We start from the raw sequence: 23361 nt of genomic DNA, 5'->3' as shown, positions 1-23361 counted from the left end.
GCACAAATTTCAAGGCAAAGAAATTCACATGTGGGGTTTTCTTATGTTTTACTCTTGGTATTTATCCGACAGTATTGTGTTATTATGGTGTCGGCTCGTGGTATTGATCCATGATTTAAGGAAGAGCTTTCCTATATAAAGCAAAGGAGATCGTTTGGCTTGAGCATGTTTTGGGTTGAATATCTTATGAGGGCTAGATCTGACATATTATGATCTCTCTTGGGAGTATGTCTAGATCTAAATAAGGCGAATCTACTGATGGATTGAGATCTCTTCGGCGCATGTTCAGATCTGTAGATCTGACTGTCTGGGTTATTTCTGAAATCTTGAATTCATCTATGCCCGAAGGTACGCAGGTACAGTGAAAGAAAAGTGCGTACATACGCAGGAACGAAGCGTTTCAGGTGCGTACATACGCAGGCACAGAAGGGTTGCAGGTGCGGAGGTCCGCAGGCAGTTCAATGGACTCAGAGCGAGGTACGCAGGCTAGCAGTTGAGCAGGGTGCGTACATAAGCAGGCTAGCAGTTGAGCAGGGTGCGTACTGTAAGCAGGCAAGCAGTTGAGCAGGGTGAGTACTGTAAGCAGGCAAGCAGTTGAGCAGGGTGAGTACTGTAAGCAGGCTAGCAGTTGAGCAGGGTGCTTACGTAAGCAGGCGAGCAGTTGAGCAGGGTGCTTACTTCTCTTAAAATCTTTGTTTATCATTGTTGTGTTCTGGGTTTGGTTCTATTATTGTTGAGCTTGTTACTACAGTTTACTGGGTGATTCTCTTATACTTGATGATTATTTGATGCTTATGGATCCAGTTTGAAAATTTATGAAAAGTGGTCCTTGTAAGAAAAGAAGTAGGGGGTTGTAGCTCCCTTCCAGGAGAGACTGGAAAACGAGAGAGAGAGTTGTAGCTCTCTACAGGTTGCAGCATGCGTACTGGTAAAGGACTGCACCAGTACAAAACCATTGTAAAAGGAGTTTCTAATTTGAAAGAAGATAGAGACATATTGCATCAGGTGGTTTTCACCCACATTGGGTTTCCACCTTACATCTTGTGTTCTTTGGTGTGACTATCTGTTTTCTTTTGTTCATGCTCATTATTTTATGGTACTGACATGCAAAAATAATTCAAAGAACAAATAAAGAAGATTTATTAAAAGAATTAGATAATACTGATTCACCCCCCCTCTCAGTATTATTTCCAACAATTGGTATCAGAGCAGGTCCTTCAGAGAAGCTTGATCGCTTGAAGGTAGATCGTTCATCATGAGCAACTATGAGAGAGAAGCATCAATCAGGCCACCGGTTTTTGATGGGACAAACTTCAATTATTGGAAGGTAAGAGTTACTGCCTATCTTCAATCTCTTGGTACAGAAGTTTGGGACATCATAGAGACAGGCTACGCTTTTCCTTCAGCTACTCCTACAGATGCAGCCGAGAAAAAGAAGTATGAAACAAATGCGAAAGCAGTCAGTACTCTATTAGGATGTATATCTCAATCAGAATTCATGAAGGTAATGCACTATAAATCCGCAAAAGAGATATGGGAAAAAATTGTCACGAGCTATGAAGGAGATGAACAGGTAAAGCGTGCTAAACTTCAAACTCTCAGAATTCAGTATGAGACTCTCAAAATGTATAATGATGAAAGTGTGGCTAACTATTTTCTTCGGGTAGATGAGATTGTTAACTGTATGAAAAATTTGGGTGAAGAAATAAAAGAGGCTATTGTGGTTGAAAAAGTTCTAAGATCATTGTCCCCCAAGTTTGAATCTAAAGTATCTGCAATAGAAGAAAAGGAAAATCTACGAATTCTTACTATGTCTCAACTACATGGAATTCTAACTGCTTATGAAATGAGAAAGGGAGGTCCATCAGACAGAAGAGAAGCTGCTTTCAAGGCATCAGGCAAAGGAGATTATTATGAAGCGAGCCACGTCCCAGAAGAAGAGGAAGAAGAATCAAATTTTGTCAGAAATCTTCAAAGGGGTTCTGGAAGGTTCAGAGGTAAGTTACCTTTTAAATGCTTTGCTTGTGGAAGAGTAGGTCATTATGCTGCAAAATGTCCTTATAAGGATAAAGGAAAGGAACCTGCTAGATGGAACAAGAAACATAATGCAAATAAGAAAAGCTACTACACTCATGAAGATAGTGATGGTCTATCAAACAGTGATGAAGATGAACAAGGTAATGAATATAAGTTGTTAATGGCATTTGAAAATGATGATTATATGGATGCTATAGATGTGGATAACCTTTATGATGAAATTACTAGACTCAAGAGATGTATAGAAGAAAAGAACATGATCATTGATACTCTACAATTTCAAATTGATGAAAAGGAAAAACATCTTGAAAAATTAGAAGGTGAAATTGTTGGTCTTAGAAAAGAGATTGAGAAAACAAAAGCTATTAATCTCAAGTTTGTCAAAGGATCTGAAACTTTGGATGAGATTATCAATGTGCAGCGGTCTCCACTAAACAAGACAGGTCTGGGCTATAATGGAGAAACTTCTCAAGCATCCACCTCAAAAAGTTATCTTGATGCAGCAAGAAGAAATGAGCAAAAGCACAATGAAGATAATCAGGTAAAGCAGGGATGAATTACAAACATAAACTATCAAGGGCAATCCATCTTAAGGGTGAACAAAAGCTACAACCAGCCACAGGTAAAATCTTCTCAATTTGGTTCAAGAATAGATGACAATAGAAATTACAATCAATTGGCTGGTAGATTCGATAACCGCAAAAGTTTCTTCAATGGACAATGCTTTTCTTGCCATAACTTTGGTCACAAAGCAGCTCAATGTGTTGCATATAAAACGATCATGACTAGGGAAGCTCAAAAACAAAGAAGTATGACGGGGATTACAAAAAGGACCTATAACAACTTTTCGGTTCTTGAAAATGAAGTTGAATGTTCTATTTGCAATAACTTTGGTCATGAAGACTCTGAATGCAGGAGCAGGTTTCAGCAGAAAAAGGAACAAGCCTCAAGCACCAAAACATGGAGAATAAAGGAACCTCAAACAGAAAGATGTGGGATAGCATTTTATGCAGAGGGACAGGAAAATCTATGGTACATTGACAGTGGATGTTCGAAGCATATGACAGGTGATAAAGAAAAACTTGAGTCTTATTCTACTCTAGAAAAGGGAAAGAAAGTCTCTTTTGGAAATGATACTCCTGCAACTATAAAAGGAAAAGGCATTGCTCAGTTAAAAGAAAAGGTCAAGGCTGGAAATGTTTTGTATGTTGATGGATTGAAGCATAATCTTCTAAGTGTCAGCCAAATGTGTGATCAAAGAACCGAGGTTATATTCAGATCAAATGGATGTCTTGTTCGTGATCTTGATACAGGTAAAACAGTGATCAAAGGCAAAATAACTCCAAATAATCTGTACATATTTGAAGAAGGACAACAACAATGCTATCTGAGCAAGGATGATGAGCACTGGTTATGGCATCGAAGGTTGGGACATCTAAGCTTTTCACAAATAAGGAAAGCATGCAAATATCAGGCAGTTCGCGATCTTCCAGATATCAAAATTCCTGACAACACCATATGCAAATCATGTCAGTTTGGAAAACAAACCAGAACTAACTTTCTAGAGAAAGAAGGATCAGCTAGCATGCCACTTGAGCTAGTACATACAGATACATGCGGTCCTTTTAGGAAAAGAACACCTTGAGGAGAAGAATACTTGATATTATTCATTGACGATTTCTCCAGGTTTGTCTGGTTAGGACTTATGAAGCACAAAGATGAAGCATTCGAAAAATTCAAATCCTTCAAAGCCTTGGTTGAAAATGAATCAGGTCACAAAATTAAGTGCCTCAGATCTGACAGAGGTGGGGAATTTACTTCAAATGAATTTTTCGATTTCTGTGAAGAACATGGGATAAGAAGAGAATTCTCTACAGCAAGAACTCCTCAGCAAAATGGAGTTGTGGAAAGAATGAACAGAACAGTCCAACAAATGGCTCGTGCTATGCTTGATGAGTCAGGAACTCCCGCAACTTTCTGGGGTGAAGCTGCACATGCTGCAGTTGTTATTCTCAACAAAACAAATGTCCGGGTGAACAACACTCAAACTCCTCATGAGCTCTAGAGTGGTAGGACTCCTTCAGTAAAGCACTTCAAAATCTTTGGGAGCAAATGCTATATCAAGAATACTGATGAGCAGCTTGGCAAACTTGAACCTAGAGCAGATGAAGGTATTCTTCTTGGTTACTCTCCACATAGCAAAGCATACAAATGCTACAATAAAAGACTTGGCAGAATTGTTGACAGCATTGATGTAGTGGTTGATGAGAAGGGATACATTCCTAGGCAAGTACATCATGAAGACATCGAAGAAGATGAAGGCTACCCCCAACGACATAATGATGAAGAAGAAGAACCTCAAGAAGAACCTGAGGAGCAAACAAGAATAGAAGAAAAGAATCCATCCAGATATGTTCAGAAGAACCATCCAGAATCTCAGATTATGGGGCAGAAAGAAGCAGGTGTACAAACAAGAAGAACAGTTGCAGAAGCGTCAAGCTATTTGCATTACTCTCCTCTACTGAACCACAAAATGTGAAAGAGGCATGCAAAGATGAATGTTGGGTGAAAGAAATGGATGAAGAACTTGAGCAGATCGAAAAGAACAACACTTGGGAGCTGGTTCCTAGACCAAAAGATAAGAATGTTATCGGGACAAAATGGGTCTTCAAAAACAAATTGAATGAAAATGGAGAAGTAATTAGAAACAAAGCCAGACTTGTCTGTAAAGGGTATGCGCAGCAAGAAGGAATAGACTTTGAAGAAACCTTTGCTCCTGTTGCAAGACTTGAGGCCATCCGAATGTTCCTTGCTCTCTCAAGTTTTCAAAACTTCAAAGTATTTCAAATGGACGTGAAATCATCCTTTCTGAATGGAGACTTGGAAGAAGAAGTGTACATTGAACAACCAGATGGGTTCATTCTTGGAAATGATCCAAATCTTGTATGCAGATTGAAAAAGGCTCTCTATGGTCTCAAACAAGCTCCAAGGGCTTGGTACTACCGTTTGGACAAATATCTTCATCAACAAGGCTTTTCAAAAGGATCAACAGATAGCAATCTTTATATAAAAGTTGAAAATGACAAATTGCTAATACTTGTTGTGTATGTAGATGACATTATTTTTGGGAGCAATGAAGAAGCTATGAGTCAAAGCTTTGCCTCGGTCATGCAGAAAGAATTTGAAATGTCCTTGCTAGGAGAACTGACATATTTCCTTGGTTTGCAAATCCAACAAAAAGAAGGAGGAATCTTTTTATCTCAAACCAAGTATCTCAAACAGATTTTGAAGAAATATGGTATGAAAGATGCAAAACCAGTATGTACACCCATGGTCACAGGATGTAGCCTCAGTGCAAATGATGAATCTGCAGCAGTACATCAACCAACCTACAGATCTATGATTGGAAGTTTACTTTATTTGACAGGTACCCGACCAGACATCATGCATGCAGTTGGAATAGTTGGAAGATTTCAGGCAAATCCGAAGGAGACTCATCTTCAGGCAGTGAAGAGAATTTTCAAATATCTTCAAGGGACTCAAAATTATGGCTTATGGTATCCTAGAGATACAGATCTTACACTTCATGCTTATACAGATGCAGATTGGGCCGGAAGCGTGGATGATAGGAAAAGCACAAGTGGTGGTGCGTTCTTTATGGGTTCCAGACTGGTATCTTGGTTCAGCAAGAAACAGAGTTCGATTGCCTTGTCTACAGCTGAAGCGGAATATGTTGCTGCTGCATCTTGTTGCACCCAACTCCTTTGGATGATGCAGACTTTGCAGGATTTTCAAATCACTTGTACACCACCAATCCCCATCTTATGTGATAACACAAGTACAATCAGCATCTCAAAGAATCCTGTAATGCATTCAAAAACCAAGCACATACCAATCAAGTATCATTTTCTCCGGGAACAAGTGCTTGAACAGAAGGTCAAGTTGGAGTATGTTCCTTCTAAGGAACAAGTTGCTGATATTCTCACCAAACCATTGCCGAGGGACACTTTTGAATACCACAGGCAAAAGCTGGGGGTTGTTGATGCATCATCTTATTGTTGAACCTCTTCTGATTGATGGTACAGGTTCAGGGGGAGCATATAATGCATTGTTGGCATTATGGAGGATGTGCAGAAGGAGATCTTGGAAGTAGCTGCAATATGTCTCTATCTCTTTCATGGTGGATTATGGTTCTTCGTTGCAAATCTGGTTCATATTCAGGGGGAGCATGTTCTTAGGGGGAGCATAACCCTTTGCCCTTGATGTCAAAGGGGGAGAATGAAGCTGAAGCTTTGAGGTTGCCATCAAGTCCAAAGGGGGAGATTGTTGGCATTATGGCTAAAGTGTTGTCCTTGATGGCAACCCATTCAGGTGATAGATCACAGTACTTCAAGTCAGCAGCAGAGATTGATGATCAGCTATCAAATATTGAAGAAAATAAGGGGTACGCAGGTACACCTTGCATAAGGTGCGTACACACAGGTCAGTGTTACATAAAGTGCGTACATACCCGCAGTTATCCCGTTCAGGAGGTGCGTACCCCCAGTGCACAAATTTCAAGGCAAAGAAATTCACATGTGGGGTTTTCTTATGTTTTACTCTTGGTATTTAGCCGACGGTATTGTGTTATTATGGTGTCGGCTCGTGGTATTGATCCATGATTTAAGGAAGAGCTTTCCTATATAAAGCAAAGGAGATCATTTGGCTTGAGCATGTTTTGGGTTGAATATCTTATGAGGGCTAGATCTGACATATTATGATCTCTCTTGGGAGTATGTCTAGATCTAAATAAGGCGAATCTACTGATGGATTGAGATCTCTTCGGCGCATGTTCAGATCTGTAGATCTGACTGTCTGGGTTATTTCTGAAATCTTGAATTCATCTATGCCCGAAGGTACGCAGGTACAGTGAAAGAAAAGTGCGTACATACGCAGGAACGAAGCGTTTCAGGTGCGTACATACGCAGGCACAGAAGGGTTGCAGGTGCGGAGGTCCGCAGGCAGTTCAATGGACTCAGAGCGAGGTACACATGCTAGCAGTTGAGCAGGGTGCGTACATAAGCAGGTTAGCAGTTGAGCAGGGTGCGTACTGTAAGCAGGCAAGCAGTTGAGCAGGGTGAGTACTGTAAGCAGGCCAACAGTTGAGCAGGGTGCTTACGTAAGTAGGCGAGCAGTTGAGCAGGGTGCTTACTTCTCTTAAAATCTTTGTTTATCATTGTTGTGTTCTGGGTTTGGTTCTATTATTGTTGATCTTGTTACTACAGTTGACTGGGTGATTCTCTTATACTTGATGATTATTTGATGCTTATGGATCCAGTTTGAAAATTTATGAAAAGTGGTCCTTGTAAGAAAAGAAGTAGGGGGTTGTAGCTCCCTTCCAGGAGAGACTGGAAAACGAGAGAGAGAGTTGTAGCTCTCTGCAGGCTGCAGCCTGCGTACTGGTAAAGGACTGCACCAGTACAAAACCATTGTAAAAGGAGTTTCTAATTTGAAAGAAGATAGAGACATATTGCAGCAGGTGGTTTTCACCCACATTGGGTTTCCACCTTACATCTTGTGTTCTTTGGTGTGACTATCTGTTTTCTTTTGTTCATGCTCATTATTTTATGGTACTGACATGCAAAAATAATTCAAAGAACAAATAAAGAAGATTTATTAAAAGAATTAGATAATACTGATTCACCCCCCTCTCAGTATTATTTCCAACACATTATAGTCAACAAGTGATCCCCTTTGCCATTTCCACTACTTTCTTGACTCAGAGAGGCCATATTACTAGACACTGCGGCTTTAGCATAAATCATTGTGTAACTCAGGAGGAATATACATATTTTATATTGCCCAGTTCATTCTCCCATCGCCCCAATGGTCATCGCTTCAAATTTCATGCCCCTGGCCAATTTTTTGATCGATGAACCACATTATCCCTGCAGAAAGACCTTCACCCCACTTCTGAGTGCAATCATACTGAGATGGATTGATATTCAAGGAGTACTAGCTTGCGAACTTGACATTGTGATATTAATAAGATTTACGATTTTTATTCAACATGGAATCCATTCTTTTTCATTCCCATTTGTAAGGCTCTTTCCAATGCATCTACTTGCTCGACACGCGAACCACATGTCTTGTAATTAATCTAATGTTAGAGACCTTAGTAAATATTTTTATGCTCAAGATGATTCACTTGTTCCAACTTTTAATTGCCTTTAATGTCCCGATTGATGACAACTTGTCAATCATGGGATATAACTTATGTAGGTAGTGCCTTCGTCTAGGGTAATAGTCCCCTCTTCCAAGCTAGTTCCCTTATTGGCTTGTTCATCGACAATGGTGTTATTTCCCCTTTTAATATGATAAAATATGATGGATTTGAATTTTTGGGTTTTCATCCATATTCTTGTTATTGGTGGAGTCAGATATTCCCCTAGAGATCTCTTGGGATGATAGAATTTTTGGATTGTTATCATGGAATCTCTAAAGACAGTGAGCTGGCGAATTCCTTTTGTTAAGGATATTCTCAATCCCTACCATAATTCTAGAGCCTCTAATTGATTGTTTGTTGTCCATCCTAAGACCTAAGCAAATTTTGTCATTGTTTCTCCTTCAGGGTTGTAAATGACCCCTCCCGCTCCTTATTGAAGGAAATTTAACTAGGTTCAGTTTTCATTATGACTTGTAATTATAATATTATGTAAGAGATGAAACAAATGAATTATTATTCCTTGCATCATGGGTTTCATGAGCAATATGTGTTTACCATAGGTCAAAGACTTCTTCTTGATGTCTTTAGGATTTATTATCTTAACATAAGTATTATAGAAGTCATGATGTCAAATATCTACGCTCCAAAATGAATGTCACTATTCCCCTTGCAAGTCGGCTAAAATAAGACAGTGATCTCCTTATATGAAATGACGACTCAACTCAAAGGTTCTCATGTCAGCCTACCATACCAACGTTGGTCTCTATATATAAGAAGTGACTTCACATTACAAGAAACAAGTCTTCAGATCATCTCTGAGTATACAACGAAGAAGTGAGAATGCAATACAGTGAACAAAGGTGACATATAACTCTCGGTGAAGTATACATATATATTTAAACGCTCTTGGTGGAAGACTGTCTCGTGATCATCATAGCGAAGAAGAAAAGGATTATCACAAGACAGTGCAATGAAAGCAAAGGACTATCATGGTGGAGCAAAGAACTGTGGTAGCCGAGGAAGAGAAGTTGAGGACTGTAACAAGACAACGAAGGTATAAGAAGACCAAAATATGAGGGTGTATATTGACATAAAGAGAAGTACGAAGATCAAAGACTGTGGTTTGAAGGCCGAACAATGCAGGGGATAGTGACAAACGTCTTGGAGGTAATATTGAGCTAAGTAACTTTATCAAGGGTCTTGGTATTAATTAACTCAGCATCTATAAGAAGAGATTGAAGGGATTTCCTCTCAAGAGGAGAGGTTTTACCCCTGACTTGAAAGCCTAAACATTGTGTCATTGTCTTATTGATTTGGTTGCTATTTGATGTATGGAATAGACACTATAATAAGGAACTAAGATAATAAGATGTACACAAGTAGTAATCAAGTAAGAGGATTTTGAAATAAAACATGCCCTCCCTAAATTCTCAACACTCTTGCCTCCCCCGAGAACAATAATGTTATAAGACAAAACAAGGAAGATAATCAAGGTGATGGAAACAAAGAGTGACATGGATATGTTTGTTTCGACATTTGAAGATGCCAATTTATGATTTTTTGGAAACCCACTAGATGGAGTTTTAATTTAGTAGACAAAATTTATCTTTAGATAAAACACTATTATTGTGATGCTTTTAGATATTGACTACAATGATATTATTTTTGGTGCAATTTGTAATGCTCACTAGTTTTTTATTTGATTTTAAAAATAACTTTTAATTTATCTTTTATATAATGTGTCCATGTAACTAGGATTTGTAAAATTAATGTGGATAGATGATTGGAATGTTATATTATACCTATAAGAATTTTAAAGAACTTTGGAATTAATTAAACAAGTGTCAAAACCAAGTTCAGATTGTTTAGGTGTTTAAGGTTGTCTTTTTCTCATCCTATTTTTATTTTCTCACCATGTTTGATGTTGGTTTTCAAAGGTTCACTTTGTTTGACTATAATTAACAATGACTTAACCATCGATGAATAAATTTGGCTATTGTTAACTACACTTAGCTATGCTTAATTATGGTTGACTATGGTCGACCATCTTCAAGGATGGTTGACTATGTTTAAATATAAGTGACTATAGTTGACTATTGTTATGCATATTACAATGGTTAACTTTGGCCAACCATAGTTTTATATAGTTTGCAATGTTTGACTATGGTTAATTATGTTTGATATTTGTCAACTATTTTTGAGCATGTTTGAAGGCCATCCTTTACTAGGTCATGCATTTGGTCCATCAGATGCTTAAGTAGAAAAGACAATGCATGACTTATGTCATAATGTGATGCTCTTGAAGGGTTATGTTGGATTGCAATATTACTCAATGGTTATCATTTTGCAACAATGATCTTAGTTGACTATGTTTAATTGCTACATTCCTCAATAGTTACACCATATTGTGACATAATCATTGTGAAATGTTACACATAAATATGAATTAATAATTCAACATTTTTTTTGTCGTATTATGATGTGGTGTCTCCCAAAGATGACTTTTCTTGCCTATGATGACTATCAATTACTTGTGGTGATGGTGGACCTTGTTTGCTTGTATTTATTAATGAGTTTATATTATGCTTGGAAATTTGCTAACCTTTGTTGACTATGTGTTACTATTGGTTAGCTATTTGGGTTTCTATGCTTTATTTTGGTAGACCTAATTTTGTTCACACTTATTGACTTTAGTTCGGTATGCTTGATTTCGCTTGATTATACATAATAATAGCTTATTATGGTTTGGCTATGGTTAGAGTTGGTTGTTGTTGATAGTCAATCACTTTTTCACTATATTAATGCTTTTGTTTGACTATAATTGATCTTGGTTGCGTTTTGTGGGTTGTTGTTGATCACTTTGGTTTACTATGACAAATGTGTTAATTTTTGTTAAACACTGTTGAGTTTAGTTGGCTGACTCGACATACATCAAACGTTTCAATTATAGCCGTTTTTAATTGATTATAGTCGTATGTAATTTAAATTGAGCATTTTCTCTTAGAGCATATAATTTTTCTACTTGTTTGGTTTAATGTTTCTAGACTATATCAATTAGATGTTCAATTCAAAATATTGTAAGAATGTGGCATTAATAAGTTATGGTTGGTCTGCTAAATTTAGTAATTTATTAACTATTGTATACCATGTAGACATGGTTGACTATACTTGTTTTTAATTGATTGTGGTATTCTATAATATTTTTAAATGATGTTATGATTTAAATAGATTATTTTGTCTTTGAAGCACATAACTTAATCTGCTTATTTAGTTTAATGTTTTTTATATTATCAATAATGGGTTGAATCCAAAATTTTGTTACAATGCAACATTAAGGGGTTATGGTTGGTCTACTATAGTTAAAAATAATGGTTGATTATTGTTAATAATTGTAGAACCTATAAACATGGTTTGATCATTCTTTTATTGTAGTTGAATATACTTATTTTTAATTGTTTATTTTCTTATATAATATAAACTGATGGGATGATAGAACTACAATTTTTGTCTCAAACACACATAGTTTATTGTATTTATTTCCTCTAATGTTTTTAGATTATCAAAATGGATACAAAATACATATATGGTATATTTATCATTTTGATATTTTGTGAATGGTGTTAATTAACTAAATTAGGTATAATGCATGTAGTTACGATTTTGTATGAATTCAAAGTTGTTTGGTGAACATATTTTTTATATTTGTAATCTAATATTATAACCACAAGAATATTCCAAGCAATGATAGATTATAGCTTACTGTCTTTTTATATAACAAGTGCTAAAACAAAATTCACATTGTTGTAAGTGGCTAAGGTCATATTTTTCTCATCGTGTAACCTATGAAAAATTTAGCCACTGACTAAAGATGCTCCATGAAAAATTCAGCCTATGATTTTTACATTGACGATCATTAATATTATTTCTTGTTCAATATGTTAGACTCCGTCTCATGTCAGAGATTGTTTCTTCTTCAAAACCCTGTTTTGAAGAAGAAATCATTAATGTGGTGTTTTCGATTATGTAATTAATTCTTCAGCTCTTCAAATGGCAGCGACTTCAAGCTCCTATCCCTGCAAAAGCACAATTCAAAACATTATCAGGTTCAGATGCAAAGCAAGTTAATAAGGTGTTGAACGTAGATCATGTTTGTGCCCCTCCCTTACAATCACAGCAAGATCAGGCAGTAGACAACGTATCTGATTTGTCCTCAGTTTTTTCTGCTCATCTATGCGAAAGTGATTTAAAATGTTCCTGTAGTGAATGTATCAGTTGCAAAATCTGGACCTGTTCATGTTTCCACAGTATAATAGCATTCAAGAGGGTGTTCGTGAAGGGTCAGAGCAGTTAAATTGTTTCAATGGAAGTTAATGCTTGTGAGAGTTTGGGCGTAGTCGACAATGCAGCTTATCAGGTACTGCCAGCGGGCTACCATACATTGCTGGTGGGAGATAGACCATCTAAGTCACGAAATTATAAACCTGCAATTTCAATTCCTCTACTGGTATCTCTAAAATAATTCAGCTTAGTATAGTATAGTAGAAGGCATGACTACCGTTTTTGAGGCATACTTTGGTCCATCATTGGATGCAAGCAATCAAGCACTGCTCCCTCACGTATAAAAATAAGGAGAAAAGGTCACCATAACAATGAACAATCCTGTCAGTAAATTGATGTGGCCTTTTGTGATGTTTAAGGAGAAAATTCATTACACAAATCAGTTTGCTGATGGGCCAATACAGGACAATTGTGTATATCTCTAATTGATTGATTGCAAGGCTTTGCAGGCTGGAACTAGTCACAATCTTGGGCAAAATTTTTCTCGTGTTTTTGGTACTCAGTTCACTGATGAAAATGGACAGCGACAATATGTATGGCAAACTTCTTGGGTAGTAAGCACACACATGGTGAGTGGCATTTTATGACTCATGGTAATGATACGCGCTTGATGCTTCCACCAAGGATGGCTCCAATTCAGGTAGTTATTATTCCGATATGGAAGAATCGTCGATGAGAGGTGTGATCTTGGAGGTAGCATCTAACTTAGAGAAGATACTTAAGGCTGCTGGCATCAGGGTCAAAATGGATGTTGAAGATGAGCAGTATCAACTTAGACCCATGAACTGTCCCTATCATATACTTGTGTACAAGCATAGCCTGCGCTCCTACTGGGACTTACCCTTTAAAGTTGCGGAATTGGGTACTGTATATAGATATGACATGTCAGGAAGCTTACATGGTCTTTTCCGTGTAAGGGGTTTCACCCAGGATGATGCACATGTCTTCTGTTTGCCCAGCCAGATCAAGGAAGAAATAAGAAGTGTTTTAGTTCTGACAGAAGCAATTTTGTCTCAGTTTGATTTTAAAAATTATGAAATAAACCTATCGACAAAACCTGAAAAGGCAGTGGGCAGTGATGTTATTTGGGAGAAAGCAACCCGTGCTTTAAAAAGATGCTCTTGAAGACAAGGGTGGGACTATTCTGTTGATGAAGGAGGTGGTGCATTTTATGGTTCAAAGATTGATCTTAAGATTGAAGATGCACTTGGAAGAAAGTGGCAGTGTTCGACAGTTCAGGTTGATTTCAATTTGCCTCAGCGATTTGATCTATTTTTCAAATTCATAGAAAAAACGGCCCATCATGATTCACAGGGCCATCCTAGGATCTCTTGAAAGGTTCTTTGGTAAATTGATAAAGCATTATGCTGGTGATTTTCCTTTGTGGCTTTCTCCAGTGCCAGCCCGTATTGTACCTGTAACAGACACTCAGGTTCAATATTGTTGGAAGGTAGTGGTAAAGATGAAAGAGACAAATATTAGAACAGAATTATCATTTGGTGAGCGTCTTAGCAAACTAATTTTGAATTCAGAAACACAGAAGATACCTTTGATGGCAGTTGTGGGGCCAAAAGAGGTTGAAAGTGAAACTCTGACTGTTCGAACGAGACATGGGAGAGAACTCGGGACCATGACCATCAATGAGGTTATAAAAAAAAATTCAAAACGCAGCAGCTAATAGAAGCTTTTTATAGCATAATAAAATTCAATCTTACTGTTCCCTATATGGAAATTTCCGTAAAGTGGCAAACATCTTTTCAGTGGTCATCATTCCATTTTGGCAGAAGCCATCTTCCAGAGTGGTATGCGATGTGAAGACCGCGTGGCTGGCCAGTTGTCAACATGGGAGGATTGTGTCATCAATGGGAGCCTGCGTAATAGAGAAATAAGATTCGATCTTCTATTAATAGCTTCAGTTAAATCTCCAGGTGGATCTACGCCCCAGTTGATATCTTTAAGTGGCCATCAGAGGATTTTAAACCGCATTGAGTTGTTTATACATAAGTCGTTGTTTTATAGAACCTTCTGCATATGAATTAAAGATATCAGTAACGTGGCAATCGTTGCAAAGTGGCATTCAAAAGTGCGATTACCTATTTCTATCATCAGCTAGTTTTCATGGGCCATTCGAAATCTTCACGCTGGAATAATGGAAGGCTTTTCTATCTTTAGGAACAGATGGAGGATTCTCCTCTATTTTCATGGGTTTAGTTGAAACAACGGCCCTGTTTTGGTGGTCGATCTGTTGTTTTTTGGTTTTTAGTTGATTTAATGTATAAAAAAAAAATAAATTTTTTAGAGAGAAGAGAGTTTTCTGAGTGCTGAGTGCTGGAACAGAGCTTTCAATGTACAGTTTTCTGCAGAGATTGTTAATGAAAATTTTGCAGCTCTAATTTCTGAGATTCATGTGGTATGTTAATTTAGCATAAGTTTTCCCTTTGTCTCATATGTAAACTGTTATGTTTCATTCACCTCATGATCACATCTAATAGAGCAAATGAAGTGTTTAGGTAGGAATTCATAGTATTGTATGCTCCTCCTATAAATTTGCTCATATTCAATGTTTTCTTCTGTTTAAGGAGGATTCAAAGTATTATTTGCCCTCCTTAGCTCCTCACCAGTCTTGCCATCCCATTTAAAAATCTAGATTTGATGCTAAATTCCTTGCCTACCTTGCCTCAGTCGTCAACCTGTGTTGTTCATTATATTTCTCTGTTTGAAGCTGTGATTTTGCCCATGCAGCCCAGAAAAACCCCGTTATTAAAAACCCCAAAATCAACCCTCCTCATCAGTTTACTAGCCTAATATCTTTGATCCTAATTGGTCAGCTCACCCCATTGAGAAAATACCTTGAGTCTGACCGGAGAGAGCCTTCTCCTTCCTCGTAGGGCTAGCTACGAGGTGTAATGGTTTGATGTAGCCTTGAGATTTGTCTATCTCAGCCTAGGTGAAATTTCAAGCGCTAACACAATATACGATGTTGGACCCTTTTTAAATTTATTTAATTTATCCTTTTATTATTTTTTATGTCCATAATAATATCCATGATCACAACTCAACTTTAAATGATTTCACAAAACTAAAGCTAAACATTATATGACAACTCTAAATTTAAATGAGTGATATATCACAACTTTACTTTAAAAACAGAGATGCCATTAATGACATTATTTATCATTCCACCCACAATACATTTTATAAATCAAACATCAACAACATCGACATGATATGAAGAAACACATATATATGAACAATATACATATTAAATATGCAAATCAATAAACATGTCATATATACATATGAAGTAAAACATACAATGATATACAATAATAAGGTAAGTCCAACACCAGAGCAGATTGTAGCAATGTACATTACATTGCAATTTATCCGGCTGAGGCTGATGACGAAGACCTGGTTCAGCTCGACTGCTGTAGTTTCCATGGCGGTCTTGGGGGCTTAACCTCGCGGTTTTGACTGCTCCCATACTTTCCTCCCCCCACTGACTCTTAGCGCTCAACCTCCCTTGGTCTGGTTTACCCACCATCACGGACTCAACATTTTTTACTGTGCTGTTGTGGTTAAAACCCCGTTTTTTGGCTCTCACTCCCCTGCTATTTCACCGACAGTATCTGCCTTTTCCCGATGGATGTGTAAGACCTCGTGGACTACAAGGCGGGCCCCAATCCCGACCAAGTCATATGGGCACATCAACAACCTGGATCTGAACCTGGTTCTCCCATCTGCCAAAATTCATCAGCTGATAGATGCACGGTCTGAGCCTTTCCACCCACGCTCCACTGGCAAACTGCCTCCGCCTGTTGTTCATATTGAGGACTTCCAGGGGTTAGATTGCCCGCCTCTGTCTCTGGCTACCCTTAACTTGCTGGTCACTTGCCTTCAGTCCTCCCCTGCCTTTGATTCACCCTTAGATCGGCCTTCGCCATTCTCCATGCCCTTGACCGTGCCTTCATCCTCCTGCGCACCGGCTGGACCCTCTAACCTCCCCAATCTTTCACACTCATTTTCTCCCCTTGTGTCTGGCAGTCTTAACCCTAACTCGCCAATTCGTTTCGGGTGCTTTAGCTCCCACATTCCAAACCCTAAATCTACACCGTCAACGCCTCGTAGTACCTTTCAGGTTTGCAGGAGCTTGTTAAGAGATCCTCCCATGGGTCACTGCACAGATAAGCCAAAAAAGGGTAGGTTCCTCAAGGTTGTGGATATAGACATCAACCTGACCTTCAGTGAGGTCGTTTCGATGGGAGACGTAACTGACACGGCGAAGAAGGTCTTAGTCGGGCGTGTGCGTGGTAGGAATTATTCTGTTGAGCGCCTATGCCACTGGACTATCGAGATTTGGGGCTCATTACTAAAGGAACTCCCCATTATCAGGGTTTTGGCCCGTGGTTGGTTTGCCCTCCAGTTCCACAGAGAGAGTACACGGATTGGATCCTATCCCACTTCTGGCACATTGAGATGGCCCCAGTTCTCCTTAAGTGATGGTATCCCTTGTTCGACCCGGAACGAGAATAGTTGGGAGTGTGACCTATTTGGGTTCGATTTCTTAGGTTACCCATGCAATTTTGGATCCCTCAGGTCTTCAAGCGCATTGGCGATGCCCTGGGGACATATCTTGAACATGATCAGTCCTACGAGAAAACCAGAATCATGACTATGGCCAGGATCCTTGTTCACCTTGATACCAGGGAAGGCCTGGAGGAGAAAATTACCCTTCACTGGAGGCATTTCTCGTGCAGACAGAACCTACACTATGAAGGAGTGCCATTCCATTGCCGAAGATGTCACAAAGTGGGGCACCTGTACAAGGATTGCTCGCTACTCTCATCACCAGTTCCGAAGGATGCTCATGGGGTCAAACACTGTCTGTTGGAAGAGCTGAACGTGGATGAACAACTTCCTAGACATGCCCCTTTAAAGGAAGCTAAAGGTTTATCGACTTAGCAGACAAAAATTCCAAGGATGTCATCTCCATCCCCTCCTCCGACGCGCTCCAAGGCTGCAGTGGGAGCAACACCTTCAACGGGTAATGCCTCTGTTCCTGTTTCCTCTGCTCTTCATTTAAATAATGTTCTTGCATCTCTGCATATTCCCTCATCTCCCCCCGTCTCTACCCCGAACACACTCCCCCCCTTAAATTGTGACATTGTGTCCCCTCCCCCCATATTCTCGACTACACCTCCCTCTATTCGGGAGTCTAATCCCCCTACCCTCCCTTCCTCCCCTCCCTCTGCATCACGGCCCCATACCTACAATCTGTGATCCATACCTCTGCACAATATTCCCCTTCTTGGGATGGGTGTTCCTCCCCAATCAGCTGAATCCAAGCCTTCTAGAGGTCGACGTTCTAAGATTGCTAAAGCCATCAAATTTGTGGTGGCTGATGTAACACAGGGCCGCCAATCCACTATTGAAAGGGCACTTAGAGCATCAGAGCCCCTTATATTTGTTCCCCCATGATCTGGCTTTCCTTCAACTGTAGGGGACTAGCCAACCCCAAAAAAAGATTGGCTCTCAAGCGTCTTCTGTCTAACTCCAGCTGTGACATTCTCCTCCTCCAGGAAACCCTCGGACCTACTGAACTGATTTCCCGAACCCTGCTTTCCCTCCTCCCGGGATGGCACTGCCAAGGTTTGGATGCAGTGGGCAAATCAGGGGGTCTTGTTATGGGCATCAACCCCAAAATGATTAAAGTGATTTCCTCCTGGGGTGGGAAGGGCTTCTTGGGCATGGATGTTTTCGCTGGGGATCTGGGGAAAAATATTCGTATCATGAACATCTATGCTCCCAACCAGAACAAACTTGAATTCTGGCAATCCATCCTGGACAGTCCTCTTATCACCTGCTCCACCATCATAGGAGGTGATCTAAATTTTTCTATAGGAAATGAGGAATCCTGGGGTCATCACTCTCATATCGACCCTCTCTCAGATCAAATGGGCATACTCCTAGAGAACCATGGACTCATTGATGTGCCCATGAACAAGAAAATGCCCACATGGCATAATAGGAGAACTAGAGATGTAGCCCTGGGAATAAGACTGAATAGATTCTCATCCATGAAGAGCTCCTCCGAACCCTAACTCTATTCAGGCAATGGGTAGGCCCAGGCGGCCCGTCAGACCATTCTCCCATTTTTCTTCAAGTTTCGAGTCCTTCCAGGAAGCCTCGAGCCCCATTCAAATTTAATTTTGTATTCTTAAAAGACCCGATCTATATCAAACTAGTCTTGAATTTTTGGTGAGCTCAACCCCCTCTCAGGGATCAGAGAAAGACAACTGATTTTTGTGGGCACCTTAACAAGCTCAGAAGTCTTACTATGGACTAGTCCAAAAGGAAGAAAGAGAGGGATGAGTAGACTCTGAAGGACATTGAAGAGCAGATTGCCTTCTTAACTGATGAAAAGGGACATGGTTTCCTATCAAATGAAACAAAATTTCACCTTGTTGAATTGGAATCTCAGAAATCAAAAATCTTTTTGGAAAAGGAAGAGCTATGGAGGCTTAGAAGCAGAGCTATTTGGCTACAAGTTGGTGATGGAAATACAAATTTTTTTCAAAACTTCGCCAATGGTAGGAAAGAAAATAACACCATCTGGCAGCTGCCCATGGAACAAGAAGGTTGGGCTTCCACTCACTCTCAGCTAGCAAGGCTTGGAACAACACACTTCAAAAGTCTATTCAAAGCCCCCACAGCTACCACTCTCCCTGATATCATCAATCTGGCAGGTCATTTCCCAAGATATATGGACCCGGATGGCATTGAAGATCTCTTAAAACCTGTCTCAATGGGGGAACTAGAGGGCACTCTTAAATGGTTTAAGAGAGATAAAAGCCCAGGCCCGGATGGCTGGCCTGTCGAATTTTATACTACATTTCTGGATATTATGGGGCAGGATCTTCTTGCGGTCATTGAAGAAAGTAGGATTCTGGGCCGTATATATGCCCCTCTCAACTTCACCTATATTTCCCTAATCCCAAAATCTGACTCTCCTTCATCCTTCAATGATTTCCGGCCCATTTCTCTCTGCAATTGCCTCTACAAAATTATAGCCAAAATCATCGCCAATCGCATCAAGCCCATTTTATCTGATCATATCTCCCAGGAACAATTTTCTTTTCTACACCACAGACATATCCAGGAAGCCATTGGCTCGGCTCAGGAAGCCCTCCATTCAATCAAACAAAAAAATCTCAAAGGGATGGCACTTAAAATTGACTTATTAAAAGCCTTTGACAAAGTCAGCTAGTTATACCTCAGAATGATCCTCACTCATTTGGGTTTCCCCTTGGCATTCACAAACTGGATCATGGGATGTATCACATTTGTATCATTTGCAATCCTCATCAATGGGTCCGCTACTCACTCTTTTCAAGCTGATAGGGGTATAAGACAGGGATGCCCTCTATCCCCTCTACTCTTCCTACTGGTTATGGAAGGACTGAGTAAACTGATTGATTCTGAGAAGAGATTGGGGAGGCTCAAGGGATTAAAGATCACTGAACATTTCAATCTGTCTCATCTCCTTTTTGTGGACGATATACTTATTTTCCTCAGTGGAAGTATTTAGGACATTACAACCATGAATGAGGTTTTAAAACTTTTCAGCAGTGCCACAAGGATGGAAATCAATAAGGGAAAGTCCTCCATCTCTTTCTCGGAATGCACTCAGCAGGAAATACAACTCTCGCTCCAAAATTTTCCCTTCCAGGTTTTAGATCTAAAGGATGGACTGAAGTGTCTAGGTTTTAGACTCAAACCTAATGGATACAAAATAGTAGACTGGAACTGGCTTATTACCAAGGTGGAGAAAAGAATCAATATATGGTGTCATCAGTTCTTATCAAGGGCGGGAAGACTGTTTCTTATCAAAGCAGTTTTGGAAGCTACTCCCGTCTTCTGGATGTCTTTGGCATGGATCCCAAGGGGGATTCTTCACAGAATACATAAAGCATGTAGTCAATTCCTGTGGAAGGGGCGAAAGGATGGGAAACTTTTTGCCTGGGTTAAATGGAACAAAATCGCCACTCCCAAAAAATGGGGAGGCTGGGGATTAAAGCAACTTCCTGCTTTTGCACAAGCACTGGCTGCTAAACAGGGGTGGCTTTTACTAAAGCACAAGAGCCTCTGGTCGGAGGTGATAGCTCACAAATACATCTAATAGCCCAACACCATTATTGATTGGATAAGACGCCCCTCCTGGAGCAGAAAAGGCATCTCAGTCATATGGAGGGCCATACTAAATACTTTGCCCATTATCAAAGACGGACTCATATGGAAAATAGGAAATGGTGCATCAGTTCGTATTGGGATGGATCCCTGGACTGGCAGTGGGAACTCATACCAACTCCCACCAGAGCTAATCACATTTCTAAATAACAGAGGCATCACATACATTGATCAACTCGGTGACCAACACAACTCTTCCTTTCTATTTCAAGCCTGGCTCTGGTGAGGACTGGAACAAACCTATTGAATGGGACAGGTCATGGAAAAAATAAATTCAAGCCCTTACAGAGTCTCATGTTAGACTAAATGATGATGATGATGAACTTATTTGGGGGCATTCAAAAAAGGGTCAATACTCCTCAAAACAGGGCTATGACATCATTATAGCTGATACAAAGCCGAAAACCATGAAAAGTTGGTGGAAGCACCTATGGAAATTGAAAGCCCCCCTGCGCACAAGACTTCTGATGTGGAACATCCTCGAAAATAAAACACCCACTGGAACTAATCTAAGAAAGAGGGCATTCACTGGACCTACTTGGTGTGTACTTTGCCATCAGGAGGAGGAATCGACACATCATCTCTTTCTTACTTTCCCCATTACTAAGACAATATGGGAGCAAGTTCTTACATCACTAAATATAAACAAGATCTGGCAAGGAGTCGACATCCCAAATGCTTGGGACTTGTGGTGGGGAGAAGCATCCAAACCAAAGACAAGAAATTTTCCCCTCCTGGTCTCATGGCATATTTGGCTGAGGCATAATCTCATTATATTCCAAGACAAGCCTGTAAATTGGAATATGGTTCCACCTAAAATATGCTCGGGTTATGAGGAAATACCAGCAGAAGAAATCAACAATAGACCCAGGATTATAACACAGGAGCAGATAGACAAGTCAAAGCCTTGGGCATATTTCGATGGGGCTGCTCAAGCTCATGGCTACGGGGGTGGCATCCTATTCCATCTCACAGATTCACATTTTTTCCAGATTAGTATGGGCTTAGGCCAAGGAACAAACAACTATGCCGAACTGATATCTCTTCGACACCTGATTTATTTTGCTATACTACAACAATGCAGAAATATACAAATATATCGAGACTCAAAGAATGTGATAAACTAGTTTAACAACACTGCTACATGCCATGCTTATTCACTACGATCTATTATGGACGAAATTGTTTTTTTTAAACACATTTTGATCATATTTCTTGCTCCCACATCTACAAGGAGCGAAATGAAAGCACAGACAAGCTTTCGAAAGAGGGGACGAATAATCCTATAGGAGAATTGCTGATTATTGAACATACACCAGAAAGAACATGCCAGTTTTTCCATAGGCCATACATAGACAGGGATCTTTAGAGGGGGGACAACCCCTAATTTTTCACAACAAATTTTGTTTATAAATACAGGTTGCTATAAATGATGTAAATAACAGTTTTTGTTCATGAACAATTATCACCTCTGGGTGACATTTTGGTTTTTGTATTCGCACAGTAGCACAATACACCCCTTGGGGTCTTCTTGTAATTATATATGAACTACAAACAAATGACTTCGGTCACAGTATTGCATTTTCTTAAGGGCATCTACAACATGTAATTTCACCAATTAATGAAATTATGTTTTTCTCCCCGGGAAAAAAAAGTCCAACACCAGAGCTAGAGCCATTAGTGCCTTTGCTACCAGGGTTACAAGAAGGTCTATCAATGTACATGTCAAACAATAATGACATCAAAGCACCTCTCCATCAATTGGTCTATCACTTGATTTAACCATACAATATACAAAATCATGAATAAAATCTTGTGGCATAGGTATAAAAGAAGTGGAGGAGAGGGGAGTAGGATAGATGGACTCTCATGCAATTAGTGACACAATTAGAGTGGGAGGAGGTATTGGTGGATCGATAGATGGTCCAAATAATGATGTATGTGGAGGAGAAGGAGAAGGTGGTGGTGGTGGATTGATGGATGGTCCATATGGTGATGTACGTGGAGGAGGGGTTGGTGGATCAATGGATGATCCATATGATGATTCATGCAGAGAAGGAGGTGGTGGTCGTGGATCAGTGGATGTTCCAACTGGATGGCAAGGGGATGCTGGTTTATCTGGTGTAGGACTAGGTGGTAAAAGGGGATTAGGGAGATAGTGGTTGGTCTACTACAAAAGCAGGTGGTGGATAATCATGAGGTGGATGACAACCATCATTGTCTCCAAAGGAATCATGGGTTCCACCCCTCAACCTCCACATCAGGTTGTGGGCATTAACAACATGACACATCAATGTCATCATTTCATGAGGAAGGGCTGCCCATATTTTAGAAAGCCCTTGGTCCTGTAATATCTCTCTAACATGCATAAGTATAACCCCCCTCCATAGTGAAGATACCACATATGAATTCCACCACCTTTCTATAGAATCTACAGTTTAACCTTTGTAGTAGGCCATGTCTAAGAACTAGAGGTTTTTGATCGACCTCCTCCATCTCCTTGTCATGTTGGGGAGGCTCGTCCCCAAAATAAG

General features: G+C 39.7%; 1 pseudogene; it reads left to right on the top strand.

Annotated features, from left to right (window-relative positions):
* Positions 1–13883: 13883 nt before the first annotated feature.
* LOC149180590 (threonine--tRNA ligase, chloroplastic/mitochondrial 2 pseudogene) lies at positions 13884–14258 on the top strand (annotated as a pseudogene).
* Positions 14259–23361: the final 9103 nt, after the last annotated feature.

The sequence above is a fragment of the Pinus tabuliformis genome, chromosome 3_2 (assembly GCF_031772625.1).
Source record: "Pinus tabuliformis cultivar Carrire ecotype Pingquan chromosome 3_2, CPIR1, whole genome shotgun sequence".
Taxonomy (NCBI): domain Eukaryota; kingdom Viridiplantae; phylum Streptophyta; class Pinopsida; order Pinales; family Pinaceae; genus Pinus; species Pinus tabuliformis.
This window is presented reverse-complemented; position numbering and strand designations above follow the sequence as displayed.